Source organism: Oncorhynchus tshawytscha, linkage group LG03 (genome assembly GCF_018296145.1).
Source record: "Oncorhynchus tshawytscha isolate Ot180627B linkage group LG03, Otsh_v2.0, whole genome shotgun sequence".
NCBI lineage: Eukaryota > Metazoa > Chordata > Actinopteri > Salmoniformes > Salmonidae > Oncorhynchus > Oncorhynchus tshawytscha.
In genome coordinates, this window is record NC_056431.1 from 58,004,626 (window position 1) to 58,017,212 (window position 12,587).

Here is a 12,587-nt window from a genome sequence, read left to right on the forward strand (position 1 = left end):
TGGGAAGAGTGAAGGAATGTGAATGTGTGGCATGAATATTTTATTTATTTAACGAGGCAAGTCATTTAAGAACAAATTCTTATTTACAATGACGGCTTCCCCCGCCAAATCCGGATGACGCTGGACCAATTGTGCACCACCCTATGGGACTCTCAATCACGGCCGGTTGTGATTCAACCTGAAATCAAACCAGGGTCTGTAGTGACACCCATAGCACTGAGATGCAGTGCATTAGACCGCTGCGCCACTCAGGAGCCCACGTGTGCGCGACCGTGTGTGTGTGTTTTGCAGTATGTGTGTGGTTCGAGTCCGGTCAGTGTACATTGAGCCTGTGCAAAAGAGTCTATGCAGAAAAATATATTAAATAAGAATAAAATAAGGGGGTCAATGTAAATAGTTTGGGTAGCCATTTGATTAACTGTTCAGCAGTCTAATGGCTTGGGGGCGTAGAAGCTGTTAAGGATCCTTTTTGTCCCAGACTTGGCGCTCAGCTCCGCTTGCTGTGCGGTAGCAGAGAAAACAATTGACAATTTGTAGGTCCTTCCTCTGACACCACCTGAAAGAGGTCCTGGATGTCTGGAAGCTTGGCCCCAGTGATGTACTGGGCCATCCACACTACCCTCTGTAGCGCCTTGCGGTCAGATTCCGAGCAGTTGCCATACCAGACAGTGATGCAGCCAGTCAAGATGCTCTCAATTGTGCAGCTGTATAACTTTGAGGATCTGAGGACCCATGCCAAATCTTTTCAGCCTCCTGAGGGGGAACAGGCATTGTCGTGCCCTCTTCACAGCTGTTTTGCTGTATTTGAACCATGATACACTAAGTCCTTAGTGATATGGACACCAAGGAACTTGAAGCTCTAGACCCACTCCACTACAGCCCTGTTGTTGTAAATTAGAGGCGTTGTGTGCCCTCCTTTTCCTGTAGTCCACCATCAGCTCCTTTGTCTTGCTCACGTTGAGGAAAAGGTTGTGGTCCTTGCACTACACTTCTAGGTCTCTAACCTCCCTATAAGCTGTCTCATCATCGTCAGCGATCAGGCCTACCACCGTCGTGTTGTCGGCAAACTTCATGAGGGTGTTGGAGTCGTGCTTGGCCACACAGTCGTGGGTGAACAGCCCCCATGTTGAGGGTCAGTGAGGCGGATGTGTTGTTGTCTACCCTCAACACCTGGGGGCGGCCCATCAGGAAGTCCAGGATCCAGTTGCATTGGGAGGTGTTCAGTCCCATTGACCTTAGCTTAGTGATGAGCTTGGAGGGCACTAAGGTGTTGAACGTTTAGCTGTAGTCAATGAATAGCATTCTCACATAGGTCCTCCTTTTGTCCCGGTGGGAAAGAACAGTGTGGAGTGCAATTGAGATTGCGTGATCTGTTGGGGCGGTATGCAAATTGGAGTGGGTCCAGGGTTTCTGGGATGATGGTGTTGATGTGAGCCATGACCAGCCTGTCAAAGCATTTCATGGCTACAGATATGAGTGCTACAGGGCAGTAGTCATTTAAGCAGGTTACCTTGGCGTTCTTGGGCACAGGGACTATGGTGTTCTGCTTGAAACATGTAGGTATTACGGTTAATGTCCCGTTGGTAGGATCTGGCTCGTCGACCTCTGTAGCGGCGTCTCCCTTTCTTACAAATGACGGGGATTTGGGCCTGGTCTGGGAAGAGCAGTATATCCTTCACATCGGATTCATTAAAGAAAAACTCCTCGTCCAAGGTGAGTAATCACTGTTCTGATGTCCAGAAGGAAACAATGGCAGAAACATTATCTACAAAAAAAGACAGCACAAAAAAAAAACACAAAATAGGTCATGACCCATGAAATTGCGGCCATCCACTCACGCCATTTTAAAATAAATGCATAACGCTATGAATAGTGGATGTGTCACATCATCCTTTACAGACTTAAACAGAAAGTTTAAAATGACATGACCAAACCAAAGGTCTACCCTGGTCATACCCAGCTCCAGTCATTATACCATATGGTGTAACCCTCGTCTTTACCCTACAGCTACTGTCATATGATGTAAACCTCATCTATTGTCATATGGTGAAACCCACTCTCCTAATAACTCAGTGTAGATATCTGAACCACAGGGGACCTGGGGAGTAAACAGAACCAGATTGGAGACAATGAAAATGACTCACATTCATTATGTGTATTACATGGGTGTGTTTGGGATATGTGTATGGAATATACTATACGTGTAGTGTGTGTATGGGAAATGTGGGTGGTTGTAGTGTGTTCCTGGGGTATGTGACCAGAACAGTGGTTCTCTGGGTCCGCTCTGAGAGATGTTTAACAAGCATATCGTCTGGAGATGACCCTCTTTTCTTTACACTTCCATACAGAGGAACATCAAAGGCTTGTAGCACATTGCTAAACAATGCCCTCCCTGTGTTGAAGATGGAGTGATTTGTAATGGAAAATGTGGGTACGGTGTAAATGGAGTTGTTTAGGATCTGATTTCTAGGATTATATATTCTGCTCCAAAACAGTCCCACTCTTCTCATATTTAATCTGTCGGATAACAATTGCACATTTTTAGGGAGGTTGGTTCCTGTATATGAGAGGTTGTGCAGTCAGAAAAGGGGACTGTTGTTCAGAAATTGTCAATCCCTTTTAGACAAACCATGCACTTCATGAACAATGCTTACAAAGTTTCACAATGTTTGGCAGCTATAGTACCTTCAGCTCTCTGCACACTTTAAATGTGCGTTTCACAAGGGTATTGCATTTGAATTTTAAATAGACTGAGTATACAGGACACACTTCCGCAATGATTCATTATATTTGGAAGTCACTTGATTTCCCAATGTCTGGAACTGACAAGAAACCATTCAAATGTGTTGTCAGTAAAATTTGTGCGAGGCTTGCCCAAAATGTGTGTGTGGGCACACACAAAAACATAGATAAATATTCACATTTGGCAAAGCTGAAGAATTTAGCGTTTCACTTTATTGGGCTCCCGAGTGGCGCAGCGGTCTAAGCACTGCATCTTAGTGTAAGAGGCGTCACTACAGTCCCTGGTTTGAATCCAGGCTGTATCACATCTGGCTGTGATAGGGAGAATCATAGGGCGGCGCACAATTGACCCAGCGTCATCCGGGTTTGGCAGTCATTGTAAATAAGAATTTGTTTTTAACTGAGTTGCCTAGTTAAATAAAATTGTTCACCCACTGTATGTAAAAGCACAAAGCTCTACAGCAATGAAGGGCCATTTGCCAAAGCATGTCAATATGGAATTTAACCTACAGTCCTTTGAGAGACGCATTACTGCTGACTGGCAGTTTCTCTACATCTCCAGTGTGAGGGAGTTGACTGTTCCGTGACTATATGCTAAATACAGACCAAAGACATATTCAACTTGACTCATGACTATTCCAAATCACTGTTAGTTCTTTCAGGTCACAGACATGATTTTAATGTCTCCTCTATTGAAGAGAATAATGTCTCAGCTGGGAGGTGGAGTAGGTTTGAAACACAGTGGTGTTTTGTAACTACAGGGGTGTTTTCCTCAGTAAATATCAGAGACATTGATACAGCTTCTCCTCATGCCATAAGTGAACTATGGGTGCTTGACTTAATGAGGTTCTGTGGTATGGGGGAAATAGCTGATTTACGAAGCAGCTGGATGCTTTGTTATGTACTGTCAGGTTCTTTAGCAGTTTGCATGGTTACACACACACTCCTCTGGCGCTGAGTCAGCGTGGCCAGCTATTTTCACAAACTATGCTCTCTGGTTTGTCTTTGCCCCAGTAGAGCCCAGACATAGTTAGCTGTTTGAAGCTGACGTTTTAACAACTGTGATAATACTAACATTAGTACAATTTAAACAATAACAGTGGGAAATTTACAGGACGTTGTGTAGACGTTTGGGCGTGTGAATATAAGAGGACTGTTAAGGGCCCTTGTCAGAGCCTGGGTGAGTTGATGAAGTCTACTTGTGAGATATATATATATATATATCTCAGAACAATGGAGCTCCAGTTGGACAACTACTTACTGGCCGTATCCTTAGATGCCCCTCTGGGATTAATAAAGTTGTATTGAATTAAAATGACTCATTAGATGGCCGGACTGCAACAGATGAACCCCTCTTTCATATCTTGTACGGATTTACGATATGTGTCCTCTCCTCACCACCTGTTGGGCCTAGCAGGAGCCTATGTGGTCATCAGTCACCATGGTGAGATCATTTCTACATCTGTCCTCATCTCCGTTCCTGTAAATCTTAGCCATGTCAGTAGCATTAGTTATGGCACCACACTACAGAGCATCAGGCCAATATGATATGTCTCCATCACAATCTGTTTAGCTTGGATCGAGGTTTACATTTATCACACAAAAATGGTTTGGGTTTGATACACCCTCAACATTTGTTTCAATTACATTTTAATTGAACAAATTCCACAAACAAGTCCCTGAAAACCCCTTGTGCTTCTTTGTGATCAATTGCTAGCCCACAGACAGACATACATCTGGAATTTATACCCAGAGGTCTTTTTGGGTTGTAATAATGTCAAAACAGGAAAGTGTGGGGTTCAAACAGAGAAAGAGAGCGGGAATCCCCAGTTGAGTCACACACAAACATGTAGCATTAATCTCACTGTAATCCCTGGATCAGGTAAACTCCGCTCAGATTAAATGACCGGTGACTAAAACAGTCAATTAGTCAATCAGACACTTCATGTGCTCATCTGCATTTCAACCTACAGGTAATTGACAAAATAATGGAAATACTTAAGTAAATGAGGGCTACAAAGTATATTGAAAGCAGGTGCTGTTCCTGAGTTAATTGATTAATTAACATCTCATCATACTCAAGGTCATTGTTTTGACTACCATAGGATGACAATGCCCCCATCCACAGGGCACGAGCGATCACTGAATGGTTTGATGAGCATGAAAACAATGTAAACCAAATGCCCTGGCTGCCTCAGTCACTAGATCTCAGCCCAACTGATTCTGACAGCATTTTCCACCACCATCAACAAAACATCAAATGGAATTCCTAATGGCAGAATGGTGTCACATTCCTCAAATAGAATTGCACACTTGTAGAATCTATCCATTGAAGAGCTTCTGGCTCCTGGTGGACCAACACCTTTAAGACACTGTTGGTGATTCCTTTATTTTGGCAGTTATTTGTAGGTCTGTGATTTTAGCCTTGTGTGAATGAAAGGCCGGGGCTGTAAAAGGTTGAGTGTGTGTGATGGTGGGTCCGGATTGAATGGTGATGTACTTCCTTTTACTATCAAACAGCTAAATTATCGTACAAATGATGAGGAACTCTTATAGTAGATAGTGTGTTGGTGTAAACACCTGAGGGTGTGATGCTGATATGCTCTCCAGGAAGCAGTTAGGGGAGAGTGGGGTAAGTTGAGCCAAAGGCCTAGTGGAGCCACCCCTTGTTTCAACACGAAATGAATCATGTGACCAAACATTTTGGAACATCTCATAATTTCAAGAAGTCTGAAAGAAGAAACCAAATGGAAAAAGCGGTAAGCAAGTGATAATCCCACAAGTTGACGCTTTCACTCAATGCAGGCGGTGGAGGGACGGGACAGTGGGGGAACGAAAGATGGCGGTGGAGGGACGGGACGGGACAGTGGGGGAACGAAAGATGGCTGAAGCGGAGGAAGTGGATTCCGAATACAATGGCGGTAGAATCAAGGAGAATTGGAGTATTGTCCAAAATAATGGAAAAGTAGTGTACAGTGATGAGAATGACCCTTCGTATCTACTAGGAGTACAGTTTGTTAATGAGGAGCAGCTGAGCAGAGTACCAATCTTGAAGAAACCATTTGAGTTATCCAAACTGCTGGAGAGAGTGCTGGGTAAAGTTAAGTCTGTGAGGGTCACGAGAGGCGGACTTGTTTAGTTTGTTTGTGCTTCTGTGGATCAGAAGGAACGTGCGTTGTGTCTTAACCGATTTGATAAGTTTGAAGTGTCGTGTGTGTCTCTTCTGAACAGGGCACCCCTCCAGGGGGTTATATCTGGCGTCTCGTGGGAATTCAATTTTGAAGATATGAGAAATATTCCTGGGTTGATTGAAGCGCATCGGATGAATCGTGTGGTGAAAAAGTGAAGAGTTTTGTTTTTTGATATTGAGTCTCTCCCTACTCACATGCAGTTAGTTAACAACAGAATCAGAGCATTTATCACAATACCAATGCAGTGGGATCATTGTAAAGCTTTTGGTCATGTATCAAGTGTTGGCAGAAGGAGAAGCCGAGATGTCCAAGTTGTGGAAAAGATCGTATTATGTGTTGTAATAGTGATGAATGTGACATGCTGCAATTGTGGTATGAACCACGAAGCCACGTCTTTGGAATGCCCCACAAGGGTGAAAGACAATGAGGTGACCAAAGTCAGGGTTGTACAGAGCCTTTCATACGCAGCAGCTGTGAAAAGGGTTGAGGATTTTAATGGTGCACCAGAAGAGTCCATGGTAGTGGATAGGCCTACACTGCAGACTACAGGGTCCTGACATTTTAAAGGTTAAGAAGGTGGACTTTGTGGCCTTTATAGCTATGGTAATTAATGGCACCGCCAAGGTGGAGAGAAGGTCCAGGAAGATAGAAATCATAGTGGATGTGGCGGAGCGATTCCTGGGGCGGAAAGATTTCTCAGCGAAGGAGTTACATGGAATATTGGCACAAGTCGTACCACCCTCAGGTCCTAGAGCCGTACCACCCTCAGGTCCTAGAGCCGTACCACCCTCCGTCCTAGAGCCGTACCACCCTCAGGTCGTCCTAGAGCCGTACCACCCTCAGGTCGTCCTAGAGCCGTACCACCCTCGTCCTAGAGCCGTACCACCCTCACGTCCTAGAGCCGTACCACCCTAGAGCCGTACCACCCTCAGGTCCTAGAGCCGTACCACCCTCAGGTCCTAGAGCCGTACCACCCTCACGTCCTAGAGCCGTCCTACCACCACCCTCACGTCCTAGAGCCGTACCACCCTCAGGTCCTAGAGCCGTACCACCCTCACGTCCTAGAGCCGTAGCACCCTCACGTCCTAGAGCCGTACCACCCTCACGTCCTAGAGAGCAGGTCCGTACCACCCTCTTAGAGCCGTACCACCCTCACGTCTTAGAGCCGTACCACCCTCAGGTCCTAGAGCCGTACCACCCTCAGGTCCTAGAGCCGTACCACCCTCAGGTCCTAGAGCACCCTCACGTCCTAGAGCCGTACCACCCTCACGTCCTAGAGCCGTACCACCCTCAGGTCCTAGAGCCGTACCACCCTCACGTCTTAGAGCCGTACCACCCTCAGGTCCTAGAGCCATACCACCCTCAGGTCCTAGAGCCATACCACCCTCAGGTCCTAGAGCCCGAGAAGGGAGATATGGAGAATTAAGAGAAGGAAGTAGTGTCAGATTTGTTTGTTTTGGCAATGTACTATTTTTATTGGGGTATGGATGCATCATCCCTATTACGGATGGATTTTAATTTGGGGGGGTTCAACCCATCTAGTTGGTGGCGGTTCTCTATAAAACCCGCAGAAGCAAGCTAGTTATGTCTAAAAAAAACTGAATCCACATTTGCATTATAGGTTTCATAATGCTTGTATCTAAACCAAAGTAGATAGTTTAATACATCAGTTGGGTCTAAGCTATGAGGTCCTAAACCTAGCATGAAGGTGAATCCTTGTAGCTGTGTGGGCTAATAGTCCAAATGTTTGCCTTGGAAAGGCAAGTTGAGCCAATGGCCACTGTACCCCACCCATACAAATTATTACATTTGGTCATTTTTATGCATAATATGTTTGCGATGTGTCATGCATATGAACTCGATGCATTACTGTTAGAGAGCAGATATCATGCCCCATGTATACAACTGTAAAACAAGTAGGGGTCTAGTACCATGGAGGAAGAGAGATATAAATTCAAGCAGCAGTAAGAGATGAAAATAAAGACTTAATGACACTGAGGTACATTGACACAAAATTAAAAATAAAAATGTACCTGCAGAGGCACACAAGGTCTAAAATCCCACTGCAAACAACCAGAGACAGGCCAAAGTACAATGAAAGGTTCTTTATAAACTCAGCTTTTCCAAAAATGACAATACTCAGTATCACAACAGACAGATTAGAAAGGTAGAAAAAGGGTGGGATTTATGGCTATAGGCTAACTATGAGCACCAAGTCAAACTAACACAGCAGTTGATTTACTCACAGAGCGGTGGCCAATGCTCATTTGGCTCTACCCAAGCAGGGTTTGACTTTTGCTCCAGATCGACTTTTGCTCCAGAGCAGGGGTCGTTAGTCAATGGTTGGTCCGGAAGTCGATGGGTGAGTCTGTTGTCAGTAGCAAGTTGCCGGCTGTTCCTCGCTACGCACTGGCCCAGCTGAGTGGTAACGTTTGGTGTAGCCTCTCAGAGCTGTGTCGGGCGTCATGGGGGACACAAAACATACAATTACATTATGTACTGGCCAGCAATTGGAGTCACACTGACACCTTGGAAATAAGCACTTTCCTTTTAGCAGTTCTATTGAGAACGTTGTAGTAGTTGAACTCTTGGTAGCCTGGCTCGGTTGTTGGTGGCTGTTCGCTGGGCTGTTTCTCACACGTTTGAAATAAGCACTTTCCTTTAGTAGTGCTATAGAGAGCGTTGTGATTTGTGTATTTTTCCCACAGCAGGTGGAGAGGCGCAGCAACGATGTTGACATCCGTTATTCGAGAGGTCCCTGGTCCGAAGGGCGCCCTGAAAGTAAGTTCCAGTTCCTTTTAACTCTAGTTCTGGGGCTTGTTTAGCAATTTGTTTGTGGAGGGAGGAGGTTATAGGGAATATGCAACAGCTGTCTCAATGTCACTTTAGTCCATGCCAATCTGCAGAATCACAGCATACCATGCAAGCAATATTTTTTTCTCCGTGCAATGGATTTCGATTTCACACGTAAGAATATAAGGAATTAAGGGAAAAGGCAATCGTTGTAAACACAGCACACACGATTAAAAAAACACTCAGAAATAGGCATGACATCAAATAATAAGGCATGGTGATACGCAATATAAAGAGAATGAAAGTCTCTAGTTTTGTAAGAATCAGTGTCACTTGTGATATTTACATGGATTCTAATTATTTCCAGGGATACACAACATCCGACAATATTTGTATCTTTGTTAGAAAGAATACTATATTTCCCTTTCCATAGTGATGCTGCTGGATGTTAACCATGTGTTAACCATGGTTCAACTTACCCCTCTCTCCCCTACTGTAGTAACCCATAAATCCCTGCCGTGTGTCTAAAATGCTAACTTATCTCAGGGGAGGCCTGGCACTTCAAACAGCAACATGCTTACATTTCAGGAAACACATCAGCACTTGGTTCTGGGAAGTAACAAAGATACTTTATACTCAGCTTCTTCATTCACTCACTGAGGTAAACCATGCAGAGGTCACCAAAAGTTCAGCCATAAACACCTGTTTGATTTACTACAACTACACAAACTGTTGGAAATTGATATCTCCACGCACAGTGCAGTGATCGTTTTAAATAGTGACGACCGTGATGTGTAGGTGATGATGATGATGATGATGGTAGTATTAATGATGGTGATGATGGTGATGATGATGATGGTGGTATTAATGACGGTGGTGGTGATGATGATGATGATGATGGTGGTATTAATGATGGTGGTGGTGGTGATGATGATGATGATGGCGGTGGTATTAATGAGGATGGTGGTGGTGATGATGATGATGATGATGATGATGGTGGTATTAATGAGGATGGTGGTGGTGATGGTGATGATGATGGTATTAATGATGATGGTGATGATGATGATGGTGGTATTAATGATGGTGGTGGTGATGATGATGATGGTGGTATTAATGATGGTGGTGATGATGATGATGGTGGTATTAATGATGGTGGTGATGATGATGATGGTGGTATTAATGATGGTGGTGGTGGTGAGTACATATGCTGAGGAACATTGGTGAATGTACATGCAGGATGGAGTCAGTGTTCAACAGACATCTCTCTACTGATGGATACTCTGGTGGGTTTATTTAGGCTTGGCACTTTGTGCAGTCCTTCTGCAAGCATAATGTCACCATAAGAACAAGACTAAATAGAGCCAAGAAGAAGACTATCAGATAAGCATGTCAAAAAAGTCACTACAGTATTTACTAGCTGTCAGTGTGTGTTAGTTTGTGTGTGTGTGTCTCTGTGTCAGTAAGCACACTCAGACTGCATCAGTTTGTGAGTGCGCACATATGGGCGTGTGCATGTGTGTGGGTGTATACAGTGTGACCTGTGTGACGTACTGCAGCAATGGTAGTGACTCAGTGAAGGGTTCTGCCAGGACAATGTCAACGTCTGAGACCCAAACCAGCGGCTCCCAGACTTCCCAAACCACCAACAACAAGCTACATGCTCAGCCAGAGGACCAGGAATGTCATTCATATGGTCCTGATTTCCCCCCTCGCTCCACCCTTCCATCCCTCCATCCCCTCTTTCCATCCTATGCGGAGGGAGGAGAGAGACTGTTGGATCCAGAGTAGGGATGGCTCCTCTCCAGCTTGGTATCTGCTTGCACTGACAGCTACCCTCCGCCGCATGCAAACACTGGCTTTATAAATCCCCTAATTTATGTTTCCCCTTAATAACTATGGAGACTTTAAGACTGCCAGATACAATTTGTAGCCCTTAGTAGCTACGTGTTATATATACAGATGTTTTTAATTGCTCCAAGCCTAATACACAAAATGAGAGCAGTGTTGTTGCCAAGCATGTTTCTCTGTAGCCAAAGCACAACACAGCATTTCTTCTCAACATAAGGAAGATGAACGTGAAAAGCCCAGTGGAGCTGGAAAGGCAACAGGCAGGTTTCCATTGTGTTCTACCATAACTCATAATGAGACCTTTTTGCTGTAACTCTGAAGGGGAATTCAAATCACCCCTGTGGATCTCTCTGTACAGTATGTCTGTGTCAAACCAGGCCGATGTCAGCCAACTGCACTGTTTATTGCTTGAGGTTTGATGCATATTTCCTGCTCGTCATCTGGAACACAGTCTAGCAGTTCAAAAGTAAATTCCTCTCAGCTCAGACCATGCAGCACGGCCTTGATATTCACCACAGCCACTGGGACGCGATCAATCTCCTGATCACTTCTCTCAGTTCAACTGCGTTTCTGATCTTCGTGGTCTTATCTGTGGAATCTCCCGTCTCTGAGCGGCCTAGCCGGTGTTCTCTGACCATGCCACCGAGCTCTCAGCACACTCATTTTATAACTAGTTTAAGAGCTGTCACCTTTGGCATAGAATGTCACTTTTCGACAGTGCATAAAACAGGTTCATCAGGTACAGAAGAAAGTTGTGGTTTTGTAAATGGATTTGGACCTTGATCAGGAATAATGAATACTCAAAAACAGAAGCCTTCAGTAGTCTTGAACAAGATGAAGTGAAACAAGTCAAGATCTTCTGCAATTAGGCCTACCTAGTTAAACTATGTTTGCATTGGAAAACTCTGCAAACTTACAGTTAAAACAAGTCTAAATGACTGAACAGGCAGGATCTTCTCTGAACATCACACACATTTCCACACATTTCCCCTCCCTGCTCACAACCTGAACACTGAACCATAGAGAAATAACATGCTGCCTCTTGGGGTCATATGGAGCAGGGCTTCCTAGTATTTTTCAGCTCGAAACCCCTTAAAGGCCTCTGTAATTCTCCTGAGCTGAGACACATTGGATAAACCAATCCAATGGTTCTTGTTAGAACCCATTCTGTGGCTACTGCCTTGAGGGAGTCTGAGGAGATTTAGCAGTAGGCCCCGGCCCATCTGGGAGATAGTGAGGTAATGGTGGAGGGTTGCTAAACGTCCCTGGTGAGGTAGCCATTTAACGATGTGGTGCTACAGATGACCTCTCTCACGTCCTGTGAGGTAAGGTCAACAGAGACCAGACTTCCAATCACCTACTGGCTGTCATCCTTTTGCCAAAAAAACAGCTCCTCTAAACCACATACGTCACTCTCTCTCTCCACATGGCAGATTATTCCAGTATGTCATAAAAAATTGAATTGTCCTCTGTTTTCGCTGGTGAAATCTATTATTTTCCTTTTCAACAAAAATAGTCAGTCATTTTCATTACTGTACATTTATTTTTTCCTCAAACTGTTCTATCCAATGACCTTTCCTATCCTTAAATAACATTTCAACTTTTATGTACAGGTGGTTAGGTGCAGACAGTAGGAGTCTTTAGTTTGTGTGTCTCTGTGTCAGTAAGTACAGTCAGGCTACATCAGTTTGTGCGTCTGTACGTATGCAGTCATTTGTGGTTTTCCACATTGATCTAAGCGGGGTATGACTACATTAGAATAGGTCTGAGTTGATTGAAGTTCTATTGAAACAGAATGAATAATTGATCTTAAAATCAAACCTCCTACCCCTTCCCATTGCCTGCACCTAACATAGTAAATGTAAATCCGAGATTCTGAAATGAGTAAAATACAACATGTTACGTTTGGTATGGTTACATAAGACAGATACGAAAGTAGGGTGGTTGATCGGGGTGGATGGGTGGTCGTATAATGCGAACGTCTAGCAAAACAAAGGTTTGTAAGTTTGAATC